General features: G+C 39.9%; 1 pseudogene; it reads right to left on the minus strand.

Moving 5' to 3' along the window:
* Positions 1-14,498: 14,498 nt before the first annotated feature.
* Positions 14,499-17,014, minus strand: LOC127680165 (oogenesin-2-like; annotated as a pseudogene).
* Between the last annotated feature and the right edge of the window lie 4,110 nt (positions 17,015-21,124).

Raw genomic sequence — 21,124 nt, forward strand, 5'->3', positions numbered from 1 at the left:
GCAAACCAACATGTTGGGCAAGATTCCACTAGAAATTTAAAATTATTAGCCTGAGAGTTAGAGTTTTATTTTATTTTATTTCTTTTTTTTAAGTGAATAACTGGGTAGCACTGATATGAGTCATGTGGACTAAATTCCAGGGGGAATTGAAACATAGAAAGCAGGCTCTGAGGTCCCCTGCTGTGGGGAATGCAGGCTTCTCTGAGTCACAGAGCTGTAGAATGGAAGTTGCCTACTTCTTGTGGCAGAGACTGATTGAACTGTGGATTTATAAAATTGGGACTATTTGCTTTTTGGATAGATTTATATATAGATTTTTTTTTCTATAAAATCACATGGGGAATTTTACAGTTCAGAACTAGGATAGGGAAAATTAGTCACTGACTTCAAGTAGAGAGGGTGGTGAACAGGTATTAATAAAATAAATATCTGTGGCTCCAGGCAAAGAGCCGAACAGATAGATGGTATAACAAGATGGCTGCTTTTAGCAGAGAGCTTAATGAGTAAAAGCCACCTTCTTCCTATAGGCAGATTTTAGTGAAATTTTGAATTAATTGCTTTAAAGGTGGTATAAAAATATATTGCTTTAATATGTCTTACAGGATACTCGAATTCTGACTAACAAGGGCTCCATGGGAATTCTGGGGTTCAATGCTTTGACTAGCTGCCTGCTTATAAGCAGGTACAGATAGAAGTGTGAATGAATTGTTTTAAAAATTGTATAAAGATATATTGCTCTAATACGCCTCACAGGATACTCAAAATCTGTCTAACTTGGGCTCCACAGGAATTCTGGGTTATTATACTACATGGCGTAATAGAAAAGACCTAAGAATTGCCCGAGCTAGTACCTCAAGTACAATATTGAAAAGATAAGGAGAAAGGGGGCAGCCTTGTCTGGTCCCTGATTTCAGTGGGATTGCTTCAAGTTTCTCTCCATTTAGTTTGATGCTGGCTACCGGTTTGCTGTATATTGCTTTTACTATGTTTAGGTATGGGCCTTGAATTCCTGTTCTCTCCAAGACTTTAAGCATGAAAGGATGCTGAATTTTGTCAAATGCTTTTTCAGCATCCAATGAAATGACCATGTGGTTTTGTTCTTTGAGTTTGTTTATGTAGTGGATTGTATTGATGGATTTCCGTATATTGAACCAACCCTGCATTCCCGGGATAAAGCCTACTTGATCATGGTGGATGATCGTTTTGATGTGTTCTTGGATTCGGTTGGCAAGAATTTTATTGAGTATTTTTGCATCGATGTTCATAAGGGAAATTGGTCTGAAGTTCTCTTTCTTTGTTGGATCTTTGTGTGGCTTTGGTATCAGCGTAATTGTGGCTTCGTAGAAGGAATTGGGTAGTGTTCCTTCTGTTTCTATTTTGTGGAATAGTTTGAAGAGTATTGGTGTTAACTCTTCTTTGAAGGTCTGGTAGAATTCTGCACTGAAACCATCTGGTCCTGTGCTTTTTTTGGTTGGAAGACTTTCTATGACTCCTTCTATTTCTTTAGGCTTTATGGGACTGTTCAGATGGTCTAGTTGGTCCTGATTTAATTTTGGTATTTGGTATCTGTCTATTCAGCCATTAGAAACAATGAATTCATGAAATTCTTAGGCAAATGGATGGAGCTAGAGAACATCATACTAAGTGAGGTAACCCAGACTCAAAAGGTGAATCATGGTATGCACTCACTAATAAGTGGTTATTAACCTAGAAAACTGGAATACCCAAAACATAATCCACACATCAAATGAGATACAAGAAGAAAGCAGGAGTGGTCCCTGGTTCTGGAAAGACTCAGTGAAACAGTATTTGGCAAAACCAGAACGGGGAACTGGGAAGGGGTGGGAGGGAGGACAGGGGAAGAGAAGGGGGCTTACGAGACTTTCGGGGAGTGGGGGGGGGCTAGAAAAGGGGAAATCATTTGAAATGTAAATAAATTATATCGAATAAAAAAAAAAAGAAAAGACCTAAGAATAGGTGCATACAGTATGTTAAGTTTACTTCATTTGTTTTGGATTGTTTTAATTTGAACTAGGATAGGGAACATTAGTCTCTGACTCCAGAGTAGAGAGTGCAGTGATAATTATTGCCTGCTTTGAATAGGTTTAATTGTCTATGTCTATTGATCCCTCTACCTGGAGCCACAGACAGATATTATATAGGTATTAATAAAATTTCTGTGGCTATGGGCAGAAAGCCAGATGGAAAGATGGTATAGATTGTTTAACCAGCCATAGGAAGCTCGTATTCTGCTAACATGGGCTCCATGGGATCTTGACTGTCTTCCTGATTGGCAAGAAAGGAAAGGCGTAGTATAGGTGCATATAGTATCTTACTTTACTTCATTTGTTTTTATATAGTTTTGATTTTCAAAATGGGTGTGATTTTGAGTTTTGTGGTTATTTTATTCCTCTGGGAGAGAGGTCAAAATGACGTTTTTTTTTTTTTGTTTTTTGGCTCAAGGATATGCTGATTTGGGAAAAAGGTTTTATCTTTGTGTTTTTGGAAAAGGTGATTAAAGTATTTACACCTTCCAGAGTTATATGGATCAGATTTGATAGAGGGAGACCCCCCAGAGGACTAGATTCAAAAGAATCAAACAAAAAGATTATCTTGATGATACTAACAAATTGTTTTGAGATTTGTATATTACAGAATATACAGCCTGGGTGAGTCTCCTCATCAGACATGCTGAACCGGCCTGCTTAAACTGATGTTTTTCATCCCATCCAGTCAGGACACAGACATCAGATACTAATACTGTCATTGGTGTGGCCTTCTTAAGGCTAGCCTACTTGCCCATTTTTCCTACCCTCCACTTCAAAAATATCTCAATGCCCATACTCAGCTTGAAGAAGTTATGAAGGAAGAGTCGTCATCCCAGCTCTTGGGCTTTGGGGCTGGAGGTGGTTATTATTGGTTGTTTTTCTAGGGAGTTAGAAATCATCATAATTGGAACAGGGAGGGACAGCTAGAATTGATTGCATAGCCATAATCTCTTTTGGTAGAAATAATTTTAATTGTTACTAAGTTGAAGTCATAATTTCTTAAATGGTACATAATTTATTTTGATGCAAAATCAAGGGTTTCATTGCTATAAATTTCTTCTATTGATACAAAATTTTGTAAGTACAAGGATTAGACCCAATACTTCTAGAACTGTTATTTTAATCTGATCTGAGGTGTTTAAGCCTGTAAGTTTAGAACCAAAAGGTAAATTCATGGCTCTGAGTTTATTGTTAGGGTGTTTTCAAGATTTTAATTAGAAATAGCTTAGAGTAGTTAACAGACCATAATCCAGATTACTTTACAGAGATATTTGGCTTTCAAAAATGTCAGAAAGCTACAGAATGTGACATTTAATGTTATTTATTCACTTGTTGAGACTAGTCTGCTCCTGACAGCTTTCCCTGTTTTGGATTCAAAAAAGAAATTGCACATCTATGTGTTACTCTAGTTGTAGTGAAACAGCCACTAGGCAAAAATTGCCTCTTTTCATCTACAGACATAATATTATCCAAAGAAAGGACACAATAACAGGTTTAGGACAGGTTGGTTCTGCCAAGACAGAATAGGCTAGTCCTTAATATTGCTGTATCTCTAAGGTCTGTACTAAGCCTCTCAGGAAGAATTTGGGTATGAAGAGCTGTGGTGCAGGGTCAGCTCTGGGTGAAGACAGAAACCAGTGTTAGTGATAGCCCATGCTCCCACTGTGAGGAATCCCACATGAAGACCAATCTATACAAATGTATCATGCTCAGAGAGCGTATAAATCCCTCTGGACTTAAGTTAGCTGAGTCCGTGGGTTTTCTTGTGGGATTCATGACTCATTTAATACATACAATCCCCCATCTCTGTTTCTCTCTTTCTCTCTCTGTCTCTTTCTGTCTGCCTGCCTGTCTGTCTGTCTGTCTGTCTCTGTCTCTCTGTCTCTCTCTGTCTCTCTCTGTCTCTCTCTGTCTCTCTGTCTCTCTCTCTCTCTCTGTCTCTCTCTCTCTCTCTGTCTCTCTCTCTCTCTCTCTCTCTCTCTCTCTCTCTCTCTCTCTCTCTCTCTCTCTCTCTCTCTCTCTCTTTCCCACCCCCTGCCCCATAGGATTCTCAAAGCTCAGCCTAATATTTGGCTGTGGGTCTCTGCATGTGTTTACATTAGTTGCTGGGAAAGCCTCTCTGTTAAAAGTAATGCTATGCTTCTGTCTTCAAGTATAGCAGGATATCAACCAGCAGTGTCAGGGTTGGGTTTTTGTCTCATTGCATGGGTCTCAAGCTGGACCAGTTATTAGCTAGCTACTACCTCAATTTCTACTCCATCTTTACCATAGCACATCTATTACACAGCACAAATTGTAGGTCAAAGGTTTTTGGCCAGTTTGGTATACCAATCTCTCTACTGTCAATCTTGCCTGGTTACAGGAGATGGCTAGCTCAGGCTCCATATCCTCTATTGCTAGGAGTCTTTGCAAGGCTCACCTTCATAGATTCCTGGGAGTTTACATTGCCTTACATTTCTAGCTCATCTCAGATATGCCACCCCAGTACCAGTTGTCTCTCCCAATATTCTCTCCTTCTTTCTTCCTGGCAACATGCTCCCTCCTGTTTCAATCTCTACTCTCTTTCTCACACAGTCCCCTGCCTCTATCCATCCAAGTTATCTATTCTATTTCCCCTTTGAAGTGATATTCACAGGTCCTGCCCCCACCCACCCCCTTCCTTAAACCTTCCTTGTTAGTTTCCTTGGGTCAGTGCATTGTAACATCATCTTTTATTTTATGATTAACTTCAACTTATAAGTGAATCCATACCCTGTTTTTCTTTCTTATGCCGGGTGACTTCACTCAAGATGAACTTTTCTAGTTTACTCATGTGACTTTTCATAATGTCATTGTATTTAATAGCTGAGTAATAATCCGTTGTGTAAATGTATCATATTTCTCTATCCATTCTTTGGTTGAGGGATATCTAGGTTGTTTCCACTGTCTGGCTATTATGAATAAAGCTGCTATGAAGTAGCTGAGCAAGTGTCCTAGTGGTATAGTGGAGTACCCTTTGCACATATGCCCAGTAGTGGAAGAGCTGGGTGCTGAGGTAGAACAATTCCCAATTTCCTGAGAAACCATAATATTTATTTCCATACTAGTTGTACAAGTCTGCACTTTTATGAGCAATGGAGGAGTGTCCATTTTGCTCCTCGTCCTCCCCAACATGAATCATCTTTTGAGTTTTTAATCTTAGTTATTCTGACAGGTGTAATATGGAATCTCAGAGTTGTTTTGATTTGTATTTTTCTGATGATTTAAGATGATGAGCATATATATTCATATATATATATGTATATATATATTCTTTTTTGAATATCCAGGAATTTTATTTTTTAATTGGCTATTTTACTTACTCACATTTCAAACGTTGTCCCACTTCTTGGTCTCTGCTTCCTAATTCCCCATCTCATACCCCCTTTCCTTTGTCTCCAAGAGGGAACTCATTAATGTGCCCACTTTCATGTCACCTCTCTGTTATCCCCCTATGCTATGGCATCAAGCCTCCACAGGACCAAGGACCTACCTTCCCATTGATGTCAGATGAGGCAATCTTCTTGTACATATGTAGCTGGAGCCATGGACCCATCCACATATACGCTTTGGTTGATGGTTTAGTCCCTAGAGCTGTGAGGGTTCTGGTGATTATTGTGAATCTTAACACTTGCTAGTTTTGTTATTTCTCTGTTTAGTTTTGATGGTCTGTCTATGTAAGGTTTGGAGAGAGTGTGGTATTGAGTTTTTCCTCTATTAATATGTGGGGTTAGATGTGTGATTCAAGCTTTAGTAATGTTTCTTTTACAAATGTGGGTGCTGTTCTATTTAGGGCATGGATGCTCACAGTTGATATACCCTATTTGTTGATTTTTCATCTGATGAGTATGAAGTGTTCTTCCCTGTCTCTTTTGATTACTTATGGTTGCATGTCTACTTTATTAGGTAATATTATGGCTATTCCAACTTATTTCTTGGGACTGTTTCCTGGAAAACTGTTTTCCAGGTGTTTATCCTGAGATAATGACTATCTTTGTTACTGTGATGTATTTCTTGTAGAAAGCAGAACAATGGGTTCTGTATATATATCCATTCATTCTTTTAGACTACATCTTTTTACTAGAAAATTGAGTCCCCTGAGTTAGAGAAAGCACTGAAGGAGTGAAGTGGTTTGCAACCCGATAGGAAGAACAACAATATCAACCAACCAGATCATCCAAGAGCTCCTAGGGACTAAACCACCAACCAAAGAGTACACATGGAGCAACCCATGTCTCCAGCTGCATATGTAGCAGAGGATGGCCTTGTTGGGTGTCAATGGGAGGAGAGGTTCTTGTTCTTGTGATGGCTCTATACCCCAGTGTATGGGAATGCCATGGTGGGGAGGTGGGAGTGAGTGGGATGTGTGTAGGAGCACCCTCCTAGAAGCAGGGGGACAGAGAATGGGATAGGAATTTTCCAGAGGGGAAACCAGGAAAGGGGATAACATTTGAAATGTAAATAAATAAAATAACCAACAAAAAAGAAATTAATGACCAATGAAAGCTACTTAGGATTATTTTGTGTGTATGCTTATGTGTGTGTTTTTCTCTTCTTTTAGTTCTAGTGGTGTGAAATTATTTTTTTTCTTGAGTATATTTACCCTCATTGTGTTGGAGTTTTCCTTCTAGTATCCTCTGTAAGTTTGGGAAATGGAAAGGTATTGTTTAAATTTGGTTTTGTCATGGTATATCTTAGTTTCTCCATCCATGGAGATTTAATGATCTGCTAGGTATTGTAGTCTGGGCTGATTTCTGAGGTCTTTTAAGGACTGCAAAATCTCTGTCCAGGTCCTTCCAGTTTTAAGAGTTGCAGATGAGAAATAGAGTGTAATTCTGATAATTCTGCTTTTGTATTTTACTTGGACTTTTTTCTTTGCAGGTTTTAAAATTCTCTCTTTGTTCTATATATTTAATATTTTTATTATCATGTCTTGGGAGGATTTTCTTTTCTGGGCCAATCTGTTTGTTATTGGGTAAGCTTCTTGTATTTTTATAAGCATTTCTTTCTTCAGGTTAGGACAAGTTTCTTCTATCAATTTGTTGAAGAGGTTTTCTGGGACTTTAAGCTGAGAATCTTTTTCTTCTATTCCTATTATTCTTAGGTTCATTCTTTTCAGGGTCCTAGATTTCCTGGATGTTGTGTGTGATGAACATTTTAGATTTTTGCATTTTCTTTGACTCATATATTAGTTTCTTCTATCATGTGTTCTAAACTTGAGATTTTCCTATACATTTTCTGTATTCTGTTGGTGATGCTTGTGTCTCTAATTCATGTTCTTTTTCCTCCAGGAGTGCTTCAGTTTGTATTTTCTGTATTGCTTCCAGTTTGCCTTTTCATATATTGGACAATTTTATACATTCCCTTACTTGTTTAATTGCATCTTCCTTTATTTCTTTATATTAATTCCCTTCTTTTAATACCTCTACCTGTTTGATTTTTTTCTGTATTTTCTTATGGGATTTATTCATATCTTCTCTAAAGACCTATATCATCTTTATAAGGTTTTAAGATCCTCTTTTTTTGTGCTCCAGTTTCATTTGGATTTCCAGCATCTGTTTTATCAGAATAGAAGAGCTCAGGAAATGCCATATTGCCCTGGGACTCAATGACGCTTTTCTTGTGCTGTCTTTTATGCAACTGGTTTCCCCTGGTGTTGGCTGGATAATCCTGATGGCATCTGGTGGATCAACTGGGGCAGCAGGTGGATTCCATTAGGCTGAGTGGTCAGACATGGTTCCAAACTGGTTAGTTTTGGGGCCCCTAAAGGTTTTCAGAAGGATGCAGGATGCTCTTGCAGTCCCGCAGGACTTCTCCAGACCAGGGAGCAGTGTCTTTTGCCTTACAGAAACTTTGTAACTGTATGAGGTCCCATTTGTCAATTCTTGATCTTAGAGCATAAGCTATTGGTGTTCTGTTCAGGAAATTTTCTCCTCTGCCCATGTGTTCAAGGGTCTTCCCCAGTTTCTTTTCTCTTAGTTTCAGTGTGTCTGGTTTTATGTAGAGGTCTTTGATCCACTTGGATCTGAGCTTAGTGCAAGGAGATAAGAATGGATCAATTTGCATTCTTCTGCAAGTTAGCTGCCAGTTGAACCAGCACCATTTGTTGAAAAGGCTATCTTTTTCCCACTGGAATGTTTTAGCTCCTTTGTCAAAGATCAAGTGATTGTAGGTGTGTGGGTTCATTTCTGAGTCTTCAATTCTATTCCATTTGTCTATCTGCCAGCCACTGTACCAATGCCATGCAATTTTTAGCACTATTGCTCTATAGTACTGCTTGAGGTCCAGGATACTGATTCCCCTAGAAGTTCTTTTACTATTGAGAATAGTTTTTGCTATCCTGGGTTTTTTGCTATTCCAGATGAATTTGAGAATTGTTCTTTCTAACTCTATGAAGAATTGTGTTGGAATTTTGATGGGGGATTGCATTGAATGTGTAGATTGCTTTGGCAAGATAACCATTTTTACTATATTAATCCTGGCAATCCATGAGCATAGGAGATCTTTCCAACTTCTGAGGTTTTCTTTGATTTCTTTCTTCAGAGACTTGAAGTTCTTGTCATACAGGTCTTTCACTGGTTTGGTTAGAGTCACACCAAGATACTTTATATTGTTTGTGACTATTGTGAAGGGTATTTCTTCTTTAAAGTCCTTTATCATATTCATAAGTTTAGATTTTAGGTCATTTAATTTGCTTGATCTCCTTACAATATCCAGGGCTGTGTGTAATAGAAGAACTGGGCTCTGTTGGTACAATGTTGCACTGCCTGTTGTTGATTGTGTTCTGATACTGGCCTCCAGATATCTGGGTTTGGGGTTACCATACTTTTGGTGGTGATTTCTGAGTTCATCTTTGTTAGATGCATTGTTTGCTGTTTTTTCTCCTTGGTTTTTGTTTCTTCTCTGGTCTTTTGGATTTAGGTGAGCAGTGATTCTTCAAGTTCAATATGGTGTCTCCACTGGGGTTTTTCTGGGCTGCATCACCTCTAGGGTTTTGGGTGCCAATGTTACTTATGGTGTCCCTAGAATTGCTTGGCCTCTGGCCTTTGTCTTCTGGCAAAGATATGACCCAGAATAGGGAGTCCAGGGTATATGCTTTAACGGGAGGTTGTGGACACAGGTTGCTGAAAATTGAATTCTAGTCTTCTGAATATTCACACTATTTTCTAAACACCTAATGTATCAGTCCAGTCCTCAAAAGTTTATGAAGTGTTCTCAATATGAAGGCATGTCTGTCCTGGAAGTTGTTATGTAGACATTGATGTCCCCAAAATACTGAAATCCATTTCCTATTCCTGTTGGAATACTGAAATTAAAAATACACACACTAGCGATTGGCTAATTATTTGTTTGTCTTTCTGGTGTTTTGTTTGTTTGCAGAAGCTAGACTCAATGAAATGATAATCACCCTTGTGACACTTGAGTCAACATTTTGAATTAAAGCCCAGTCTTTTTCTGAAATAACCGTGAATCTCTGACTGTCTTTAACTTTTTAAGTATATCAGCCAGGCCTCAAATTCATACAGATCTATCTTCCTCTGCCTTCCAGATGCTCATATTAAAGTTATATGTGACCAGGCTTGGCTCTGCTCCTATTCTTGATTTCCTTAAGTGTGTACACTGTGCTGGACTAGACTTTTCTCAAACAGCCCTTTCTGACAGAGACCCAAGGATGCTATATCTCTTTTAACACAGTTTTAAAATTGTTTTGAGGAATAGTTTTGGAAAGCCCAGGCTGGCTGCAAACTTGCTGGATAGCCAAAGTCATACTTGAAATTCTGATCCTCATGCCACAAATGCTTGAGTTCTGGGATGACAGGCATATCTAATATATTCAGTGCTGGAGAAAGTGACCCTTGAGTTTGTAATTTCTTTTTCAAAAACTCTTCCTACTTTGCTACATATCTAGAACCCTTGCCTACCACTAATAGATACAAGCCATCCTCCTGCCTCAATCTTTTGGGTAGCTAACCTAGCAGATGACTGATAGAGCTCCCAACTTTGATATTATATACTTAAGAACAGATTTCACTGTTTTTTTTTTTGTTTTTTGTTTTTTGAAAAGCATATTCTTTTATTGAAAAAGGAACCAAAATATTTTATGATAAAATTGAAGAAATATATATAAAAATGTTAAAATTGAAGATTATCATAAAAATAATGCAGATAAAATGGTAGACATAAAAATTACTAAAGTAATTGAAAGAGGAATTACAAACATTTTCTGATAAAATTGAAGATTTACATGAAAAATATTTCTGTTAGTCTATGTCTTTTTATTGGGGAATGGTACAACTACTTTGGAAATCAGTCTGGCGGTTCCTCAGAAAACTGGACATGATACTTCCGGAGGACCCTGCTATACCTCTCCTGGGCATATATCCAAAGGATTCCCCTGCATGCAATAAAGTCACATGCTCCATTATGTTCATAGCAGCCTTCTTTATAATAGCCAGAAGCTGGAAAGAACCCAGATGCCCCTCAAAGGAGGAATGGATACAGAAAATGAGGTATATTTACACAATGGAATACTACTCAGCAATTAGAAACAATGAATTCACAAAATTTTTAGGCAAATGGTTTGATCTGGAAAATATCATCCTAAGTGAGGTAACCCAATCACAAAAGAATACACATGGAATGCAATCTCTGATAAGTGGATATTAATTAGCCTAGAAGCCCTGAATACCCAAGGCACAAATCGCATAACAAATGACTCCCATGAAGAAGTATGGAGAGGGTCCTGATCCTGGAAAGGATTGATCTAGCATTGGACGGGAATATAAGGACAGAGTAAAAGGAGGGAGGTGATTGGAGAATGGATGGAGAGAAGAAGGTTTATGGGACATATGGGGAGGGGGAATCCGGGAAAGGGGAAATCATTTGGAATGTAAACAAAGAATATAGAAAATAAAAATATTAAAAAAACACTCAGCCAGGTTGGCTCTAAACTGTCATCTTAATAGGAAGAAGGCTGAGGTAGGAGGGTTTCTGAGAGTTGGTGTTTGAAATCAATCTAAGCCTTAGAAAGTGACTGTGTCTCAAAGATGCATCTAAGACTATGTCAAGAAGTAGCAACTAAATAAATAAAAATAAAACAGTGTTGGGCAAGGATTTAATGCATTGTCTCTTGAAGTTCAAGTAAGTCTCAGGTATTTTGTTTTTCTTAGAGGGAACATCATCCATCTAGACAGTTAACAAAATATATTTATTATTTGGTAGGACTCAGGAATCCAATAAACTGGCAGTTTTTAGTTTGCAGGTAGATATGGAAAGGAGATTTATGAGGAACAGGCGTCTCACTGCTTCAGAATGAGGAAATCTCTGGGAGTACAGAGTCTGAGACTCACTGCCTGGTCCTGGGTTATCATCCCTCACTGCCCGTAGATCACCTTCCTCTACTGGGATACTCCATCAGATCTAAAATCATTAGACAGCAGATGTGACAGAGTAGCTCCAATTCAGAGTCTCTTAAGAAGAACTGGATGAAGACACTTGTTTTGATTGTAAATACAGTGTTTTTGTATCTTTTGTTGTTGTTGTTGTTGTCATTTGAGAAAATGCCTCACTAAAGTAGCCCTGGCTAGAACTCGCTACTTAGATTAGGCTGTCTCCACACCCATTGAAATCTCCTTGCTTCTTCCTGTAACGGGTCTAATAGTATGTGCTACCATGCCTAGCATGTAAGACAGTTTTAAATCCATCTAATCAAGTTTTATTCTTTTTACCTTTTTCTTTTTCCTTTTTTTTGACAAAGATCTTTATTTCTATTCAGTTACACCTAAATGTCTATGTGTGTTTTGTAATTGAAAATACCTTCCTTTTCTTTCATGTATGTATAAAGAACTATTTGGAAGGTGGTCTTTGCTTGTTTGTTCAAGAAGAATGCTGTTTCTATGTCAACCAATCCGGGATAGTGAGAAACAAAATCCAGGAGCTTCAGTCAGACATAAAGAACTTCAGAGATTGTGAGAACCTTCAGTTCTGGCATTTTCAAAAACCCTATATGGAAGTGGATACTCCCTTTTGTAATGCCTTTTCTAGTCATCTTCCTGGTTTTATTGTTTGCTCCCTGCCTCATTAATCTTGTTTCTACATTTCTCCAACGGCAAATACAAAAAATTTCTAACCAAACTATTAATCAGCTCCTGTTACAGAATTACCAGCCGCTGCCCATGGAAGAGCTACTGTCTGCAGAGGTACCTGATGCCAACATGTACCAAGTTGACCCTGATGGTAAAAGTCAGCTACACCCTGAAATTGACAACACCCCTAGACATCAGGAAGCAGTTTAAGAGACACGGCGCCCCCATTCCTTTTCACCATTGGTTCCCCCCTCTTCCTTTTCTTTTTAATGAAAGAAATGTAGGAATGTTAGTACTGAGACCTGTGAGACCTGTGAGGTCACATAAGCGACAATTAGCACAGTGCGGCTATAGGCCTGTTGCCAAGGCAACAGCTGTCATATAACCAGAATTCAATGGCCCACTTTTGCCTGTAATTTATGTCATCACCCGCATATAATTGGGTAGGGTTTCTCCTCTTTCTTTTCTTTCCTTCTTCCCACCTGCTACACCTTTCCCCTTCTTAAATAAAGCCCCACGTGGAACTGTTTGGCCTGGTGTGATCTCATTGTGGCCTGCATCTCCACTGTGGCCCATGTGGCAGGCAAACAGGTGACCTGCACAGCGTGCAGGCTGATGAACTTTGTGGAAAAACCAACAAAGGTAGCTCCCAAAGTTGCTTCCTTGATTTTGATACTTCCTCTTCTTGAGAATCACTACCAAGGCCGAGCTTTTAAATCTAGCAATCAAAAGTCTCTTTTGGCTTACAGAATTTCCCACCCCAATTATAACTAAATACTTCATTCTCACATGGGGTTTGCCTTTTACCTTTATCACATGCCTTTGCCCTATAGGCTAGGTATTCTGTCTCTATCCAGAGGTAGTCCATGATCCTGCCATGCCCCCAAGCACAAATATTCCTTTACCTTCTTCCTTGTTCTCTTCCCATTCTGCTTTGTCTTCTATCTCCTGTCATTGTCTCTCATCCCTTGCCCTTTGTCCCTCTGAGGCACATAGATCTCCTTTGTGCTGAAAACTTGGTCTGAGGGTATCTTAGGTTGACTCTCAGTATACCTACATAATAGTTCATTCCTAACTCCAGCCAGAAACATCTTTCATTCCCTAGGGGCATCCCTCCAGAAAACTTATGGTTTTAAATTGTCTCAGGTTATTCATAGAATCAAATAAAGAAGATCCTGATACTTTTTTTTTAAAAGAAAATAGCCTGGCCTGAATGTTCACATATTTACTCTCAGTTCTCCAGGAACTCTACAGAGGAAAAGAAGAACCATTACAATCAAGTGAGGCAGCGCTCCATGGCATTAGGTCCAGTCACAGTGGCCAGCCTGGATGCTAAAGAGATGAACTAAAGTGAGTCATGAGATGGTGATAAGGTCTATAGAGAACATCCTCTTCTCCTTAGGCTGCTGTCAGTCACCTCAATATTTTAAAGAATCGCACTACACATGAACATTGGGAGATGCCCATGAGGATCTGTCACAGGGAACCAGAGGACGGTGTTAGGACATATTTCTCTAAGTGAAGCTCTTCTTAGTCAACAAATAAACTGTTCTAGAAGGAGAAAGAACTTTGATAGCTTAAGGTCACACCATGTCCTTCTCATTTTGATATCAGGTCTCTAAGTATTCATAAGTTACAAATGATGTCTTCCAGAAAAGGTTAAATACAAGGACATAGTTCCTGAAATGTGCCTGCCTTGCTATTCACTAGGTCCTCATTTTCTTGGCTGCTGAAGAAACCTGTCCCCTCATCCAATTTTTCTCCATATCTAATTCAGTTGTGATCTAAATGTACTACATACAAATTTGTTTCCCAAACATTGAGCACTTTGTGAAGTCCTGTGCCATTTATGAGACCTGTTCTTGAGATGCAAGGAACTACACAAATCTGAGATTGACCTAATTATGGTGATGAAGAATGAAGAAACCAGACACAGGTACAGAAATGCTGGGAATGATTAGGCTCTGTGCTCTAAAAGAGACATACCAGCAACCCAGAAAGTCAACATATTTATTGTATTCAGTCAAAAGAAGGGAACAATATCCTCATGGAAGTGTGCCTTTACTGTGGCACACTCAAACTACAATAATCCTAGAGGAGAAAGGAGTGTATGATACTTTTTGCATATGTATCATTCACAAGCTCAGAAGAGGATTTCAAGACATTCCAGTGTGTCTCAGACATTTAGGTGACTGACATATACATGCTCCTTCTAGCAAGGGACATTCATTTAAGATTTCATCAATCCCCAATATTAAGCTTCCATTTCTCTGTTCTATAACCTTATAGTTCTTTTGTGAAAAAGCAACATTGGGTCTCCAGATCATAAACACAGTGCCTGCTACACTTAGAGCATGGGGTGGTAGCAAAGGTGACCTTTTTGGGCTGTCTTTTAGCCCTGAGTATATCTAGGAGCTCAGGACAAATTTTTTCTAATCTGTCTGATAGTATTACACCCCTGTTTTCATAGCACTCCAGAGGGGCAGGGTACAGTTCACGAGTTAGCTGGCTAAGCTTGGCTGTGTGGTGTAGAATTTTTTTCAGCAAAAGCAGAGAGAGGTCAATACCATAGAAATCGACTTCTGTAAGTTGGGAACATAGTCTTAGGACAGGCAGCACGACATTGAACTGAGATTCCCCCATTTCACATGAATTCAATTTCAGGACTTTCAGGCTATGACTAACTTTCTTAAGGATAAACCCAAGAGGCTCAAGGAATAAATGACATAAAGGTATATCAAAAAGGTATAGATGTTTGAGCTCAAAAATATTCAGGCAATAGGGTAGGTAATCCAAATCTGACTGTGTGAGTTTACATTCAGTGATGTCAAGTATCTCCAAGGGCTTCTTCAGGCACCTGGGGAGAGAAATGCTGAATTTTAGGAAAGTGGTGTTGAAGAGGGTTGATAGGATTGGCAGGTAAGTTCTCCCAAAGTCATTCTGACTATACACTGAGGTCAGTCCTCACCCAGGACATGGCCTTTTGTTGTCTGTTCACACATCTCAGACCATTCTAGTTTGAGGCCTGTACATATCAACGTGATTCAGGAACTGGCAGGAAACCATACCAATGGATATATCAGGCCGACATGGTACACATAGGAAATACTACCTACCCCAAATAAAATCCAACAACTTCCTAGTGCTATTTTAGAAAGTTGTCAGAGGTTTTGTTCCTCCAAGGTCCATGATCCTATTTTCACCATGAAACTTAGTGTTGCATATTTCTCATCTACTCAACCAGTTTCTTGACTCACAACAAGAACACTAAGAGCCATGCTTATGCCTGGTCATATATAGCTTATCACAGAGCTCATCTCCTCAGATATGCTAGGTCTCTAACATTGCTAGGTTTACGGTGGCCAGACCATCATGGACTCCCTAGCTTGCAAAACAAAACAAAATAAAAAAACAAACAAAAAATCAAGGAAAAAGAAAAGAAAAAAGAAAAGAGATGTGTTTTCTCTGATCTATTGGACTCTTTCAGTACTTCCATACCTGAAGCATTCTTTCAGGTTGCCTTTTATAAAAGGGATATCAGTTATGCTGAGTTCCTGGAGATGGTGGAGTGTGGGAAGTTGAGAAATCAATGTGATAGTTTTGTCCTCATTTTCCTTTCTACCATAACTCTTAAAGAGACTATTATCATTGATTTCCTCTAGACTGAGTGTGAGAAGATTGGTCATCTGTTTCAGGTAGGGATTAAAATAATCAATTTCATCTAGGTGAAGACAACTTAGATCCAGATGTTGTACACAGTCTGCATGTACAGTTTTGATGATTTTTATGACTTTTGCATTGATTAAGGTCTCAATCCTCAGCTTCCTACAGCATAGATGAATGGAATTTTTTCTCTTTTGGGCCCACTTCAACAAGTATGTGACGCATTCATCAGGGCTGCCCGCCAGGATATGGAGTCGAGTTGTCACCTTCAATTCTTTCTTCATCCCACAGTCAGGTTGCTTCTCTTCTATGAACTCTGGTAAACCTTTTTCCTGGGATCCAGTCCATATCCGAAGCAAATCATGGTCTGTATCCCCCCAAATGATCTCTCTGAGTTTGCACTTACTGTGGGAGAATGAGTATAATTTTCAGAACTCAAGGGACAAAACATCTTATAGTCTGATTCTTTTCCAAATCTCATACTCAGATTTTTCTTACATAACTTTGTTTATTTCTCTGACTAGAATCAAGCCCCTAGAGCCTCATGCTGAGTAAATGAATAACATTCTTTGCAAGAAGGGCACCCTTAGCCCTGTCTTACTTCCCTCCATTCTAGGCTCCTTAATCCCAGCCTCATAACAGTTGAACCTTTGGAGGATGCAGGAAAAGGCCAATTCCTCGCTGGGTATGTTTAGTCTTTTCTGTCTTCTATGTTAGACATTATTTGCCCAGATAGCCTCTACACACATATCTATGCTTCTACATTCAGAAAAGAACAGTCCTGACTATGGGGTGAAGAAAAAATTGAAGATCAGAAGCTTCTGATCTACAGTTGGCCAAATATTCTCTGTCCCTGGTTGCTCATTTTCAGCCCTCAGAGAACCTCCCTCCAACCCCAGCTGATCCTGCCTACCTGGAGCGAACTGGTTCTGAAATCAGTATATCTATCCCCTCAAGAACAGCCTTCAAAGTGTCTAGGCTGAGGTTATCTATCAGCATTCCTATAGAAAGGTATGGGAAGGGCCACAAAGGTATCATGGCAGTCAAGATCTTTGTTTTTCCATCAGTGATGGCCTCCTGAAACATCACTGGGAACCGCTTATCGGGCACATCCTGGAGAACAGAAATCGCCAATGCTTCCTCACTCATTAGCTTCTGTATTGCCAGCTTCACCAGGGTGGGTGGGAAGGAGAAATGCATTGTGTCTTCTGAAGAGTCATCCTAGGGAAACAGGGAAAAATATACCATGAATGACAAGAAACTTAGGAAGGCTTTCTGCCCGCATAGTAATGTGTGGGGGCTAGATCACTAAGGCTGAGGATGGAGAACGGAGTACCATTCTGAGCACCCACAGCTGTTTTGTTTTTGTTGTTGTTTGTTCTTTGAAATAATTTCTTTACAGAACTACCTGTAGCCTTCACAGTCCTGAAACTTGCTTTATGGATCACAGTGGCCTGGATCCCCTAGAGAATTGCCTGCCTCTGCCTCCCAAATGCTGAGATTACATGTGTGTTCCATCACGGCTCAGCCTGTGCCAACATAGCATGTCTAATCCAGAAGTGCTTGGTCTAGACTGGGCTGGTTTTAAAGCCATGTTCTCTTTGGTAGTGTGAAGCCTCTCCAAAGTATGCTAGTTCCCAAAGATCACAACTAATTGCAGCTGTGGTGAATACATTCTAGTGGGAAGGGATCACCAGGAACTCTGAAGCCTCAGTCAGTCATTGGATGATGAATAGACTGTGCTTAGTTCTCCAGGCCTTCAAATAAAGCAAAGAAAATCAATTTCCAAATTTTCCACAATCTGTATTTACCCAGTTACAGTGTATGGAATAAGTCACAGCATCTTGGAAATTCCCATCATTAGTTATTGACATCAATCTTTGATCATGACCCATACAGGCCTTTTGAAAAGGTGTTGGCAAAGTTCCAAGCTTGAGGTCTGCAAACTACAGAGGTGGAGTGGGAAAGAAACACTAAAGTCAGTAATCCTTCGATAGCCATTGGCGTGTTCTGTAACTCTTTATAAAGTATCCAGAAAGAAGAGACTATGAGGTGCAGATTATAATTCACATGCTGAAGGCAGAAGGCTCACTAGCTCAATGTAATAATTTGTTACTTCTACAGCACCAGAACAGCTAGCCTGAGACCTGCAGAAACAAAACGAAGACAAAAAAAAAAAAAAAAAAAAAAAAAAAAAAAAAAAAAAAGAAAGAAAAAGGAGGACAGCAACAGCAGCAGCGGCTGGTCCAGAGGAAGGGCCATCAGCAGTGGAACCAAGGTGACAGGGTCCAGGCAGGCCCTGCGCCCACGACCACTGACCATTGCTGGCCAGCCGGGCTGCAAGCAGCAGCGGTGGATTTATGGTGCCTTTCAGCGCACAGAAGCCACTTCAGAACTCTGCCTCCTGCCAGTCAGTTACGAGAGACTCCATCTTGGTTCTCAGATGCCAGAGAGATCAGACAGCCTGAGGTACGCAAACATAACCCGAGGCCAACATTGCGGGGGTCTAAGCCTGCATCCAGGCCTTGGGCTGTTTGGGGTGGGGGGCATTGGGGTGCCAACCTGGCCAGGAGGTTGTTTGCCTGGCCCTGCGTGCGCTTGCTGCCATTTTGCCTGTGGGATGCCAGAGAGTTCTAGCAGGCAAAGCCAGCTAACAGGCATACCCCGAGGCTAACATAGCGGGGGTCTAGGCCCCAACAGGCCTTGGACTGCCCCCAAGACCTGGGCTGCTCGGTGGGTCATCTGTGTGCCAACCCGGCCAGGAGGTTGTTAGGCCAGCAGACTCTCCCGGCACTTTCAGGGACGCGCACCCACCATCCTGGCCACCTGACAGACCCAATTAACACTCATAGCCCGAGGGGAACTTTGCTCAGAACTTGGACTGCCAGGCTTTTGCCTAGATTTAGGGCCTGAGCAGCTAGGCTAGCCTTGTGTACACCAACCCGGTTGGGAGTTCGGCTGCCCAGCAGAGTGATCAACACTCAGAAAAGGTCCAGCAGCATACACCCTCAGCACTCCCTGAAGGAGCAAACAAGCACCCCCTGGTTCACAGAGACAATCTGGGGCAAGGCACACTAGGGCTGCAAGGGCACACAAGAGAAGGACAGCACATCAGCAATCTGCAACAGGGAAACCCAGTCATACAGTGTTGCGGAAACAGCCCTAGAGCCTCTCAGGAGGCTCAAACACCAGCCAGAGACAAGACCAACTAACTCCAGAGAACAAGATGGCAAAGGGCAAAAGCAGGAATGCTACTAACAGAAATCTAGGCAATATGGCAGCATCTGAACCAAACTCTCCAACATCAGCAAGTCCTGGTTAGGCCAATACACTAGAGAAACAAGATTTGGATTTAAAATCACTGGTTATGATGCTGCTAGAAGAACACAAAAAGGATATAAATGAATCTCTTAAAGAAATACAGGGGCACATGAATAAGCTAGAAACCCATATAATGGAAACACAAAAATCACTTAAAGAAATTCAGGAGAATAAAGCTCAAGAGATAGAAGCCAATAAAAAAGAAGAAAAAAAAAAGGATTGTTTTGCAGGGCGTTGGTGGCGCATGCCTTTAATACCAACACTTGGGAGGCAGAGGCACATGGATTTCTGAGTTCAAGGTCAGCCTGGTATATAGAGTGAGTTCCAGGACAGCCAGGGCGACACAGAGAAACCCTGTCTTGAAAAACCAAAAACCAAAAACCAAAAAAAAAAAAAAAAAAAAAAAAAGGAAGAAATGCAAACAAACAAACAAACAAACAAAAACCAAAAAAAACTTAAAGAAATGCAGGAGAACTTGAGTCAACAGGCAGAAGTCATGAAAGAGGAAACACAAAAATCTCTAAAAGAATTAAAGGAAAACACAGACAAACAAATGATGGAACTGAGCAAAACCATCCTGGATCTAAAAACAGAAGTAGAAACAACTAAGAAATCACAAAGGGAGACAACTTTGGAGATAGAAAACCTTGAGAAGAAATCAGGGGACATAGATGCAAATATCAACAACAGAATACAAGAGATGGAAGAAACAATCTCAGATGCCAAAGATACCATAGAAAGCATTGACTCAACAGTCAAAGAAAATGTAAAATGCAAAAAGCTTGTATCCTAGAACATCCAGGAAATCCAGAATACAATGAAAGACCAAACCTAAGGATTATAGATATAGATGAGACTGAAGATTTACAACTGAAAGGGCCAGCAAATATCTTCAACAAAATTTTGGAAGAAAACATTCCCAACTTAAAGAGAGAGATGCCCATGAATATACAAGAAGCCTACAGAACTCCAAACAGACTGGACCTGAGCAGAAATACCTCCTGTCACATAATAATCAAAACCCCAAATGCACTAAACAAAGAAAGAATATTAAAGGCAGTAAGAGAAAAAGGGCAAGTAACATATAAAGGAAGACCTATCAGAATCACACCAGACTTCTCACCAGAGACCATGAAAGCTAGAAGATCCTGGGCAGATCTCATGCAGACTTTAAGAGAACACAAATGTCAGCCAAGACTACTATACCCAGCAAAACTCTCATTCACCATAGATGGAGAAACCAAGATATTCCATGACAAAACCAAATTTACACAATATCTTTCCACAAACCCAGCTCTGCAAAGAATAATAGGAGGAAAACTCCAATACAAGGAAGGAAACTACACCCTGGAAAAAGCAATATAGTTATCTTCCTTCATCAAACCCAAAAGAAGATAACCACTCAAATATAAAAATAACATAAAAAATGACAGGAAGTAATAATCACTATTCATTAATATCTCTTAACATCAATGACTCAGTTCCCCAATAAAATGACAGACTAACAGACTGGATAAGGAAACAGGACCCTACATTTTGCTGCATACAGGAGACACACCTCAGTGTCAAAGACAAAAACTACCTTAGAGTAAAAGGCTGGAAGACAATTTTACAAGCCAATGGTCTCAGGAAATGAGCCAGAGTAGCCATTCTAATATCAGGTAAAATTGACTTTCAACCTAAAGTCATCAAAAGAGACAAAGAAGGACACTTCTTGCTGGTCAAAGGAAAAATCCACCAAGAAGAACATTCAATTCTGAAGATCTATGCACCAAATGCAAGGGCACCCTCATTCGTAAAAGAAACTTTACTAAAGCTCAAAGCACACATTGCACCTAACACAATAATTGTGGGGGACTTCAACACTCCACTCTCCTCATTGGACTGATCAGGAAAACAGAAACTAAACAGGGACACAGTAAAACTAATTGAAGCTTTGGACCAATTGTATTTGACTGATATTTATAGAACATTTCACCCTAAAGCAAA

Source organism: Apodemus sylvaticus, chromosome 3 (assembly GCF_947179515.1).
Source record: "Apodemus sylvaticus chromosome 3, mApoSyl1.1, whole genome shotgun sequence".
Classification (NCBI taxonomy): domain Eukaryota; kingdom Metazoa; phylum Chordata; class Mammalia; order Rodentia; family Muridae; genus Apodemus; species Apodemus sylvaticus.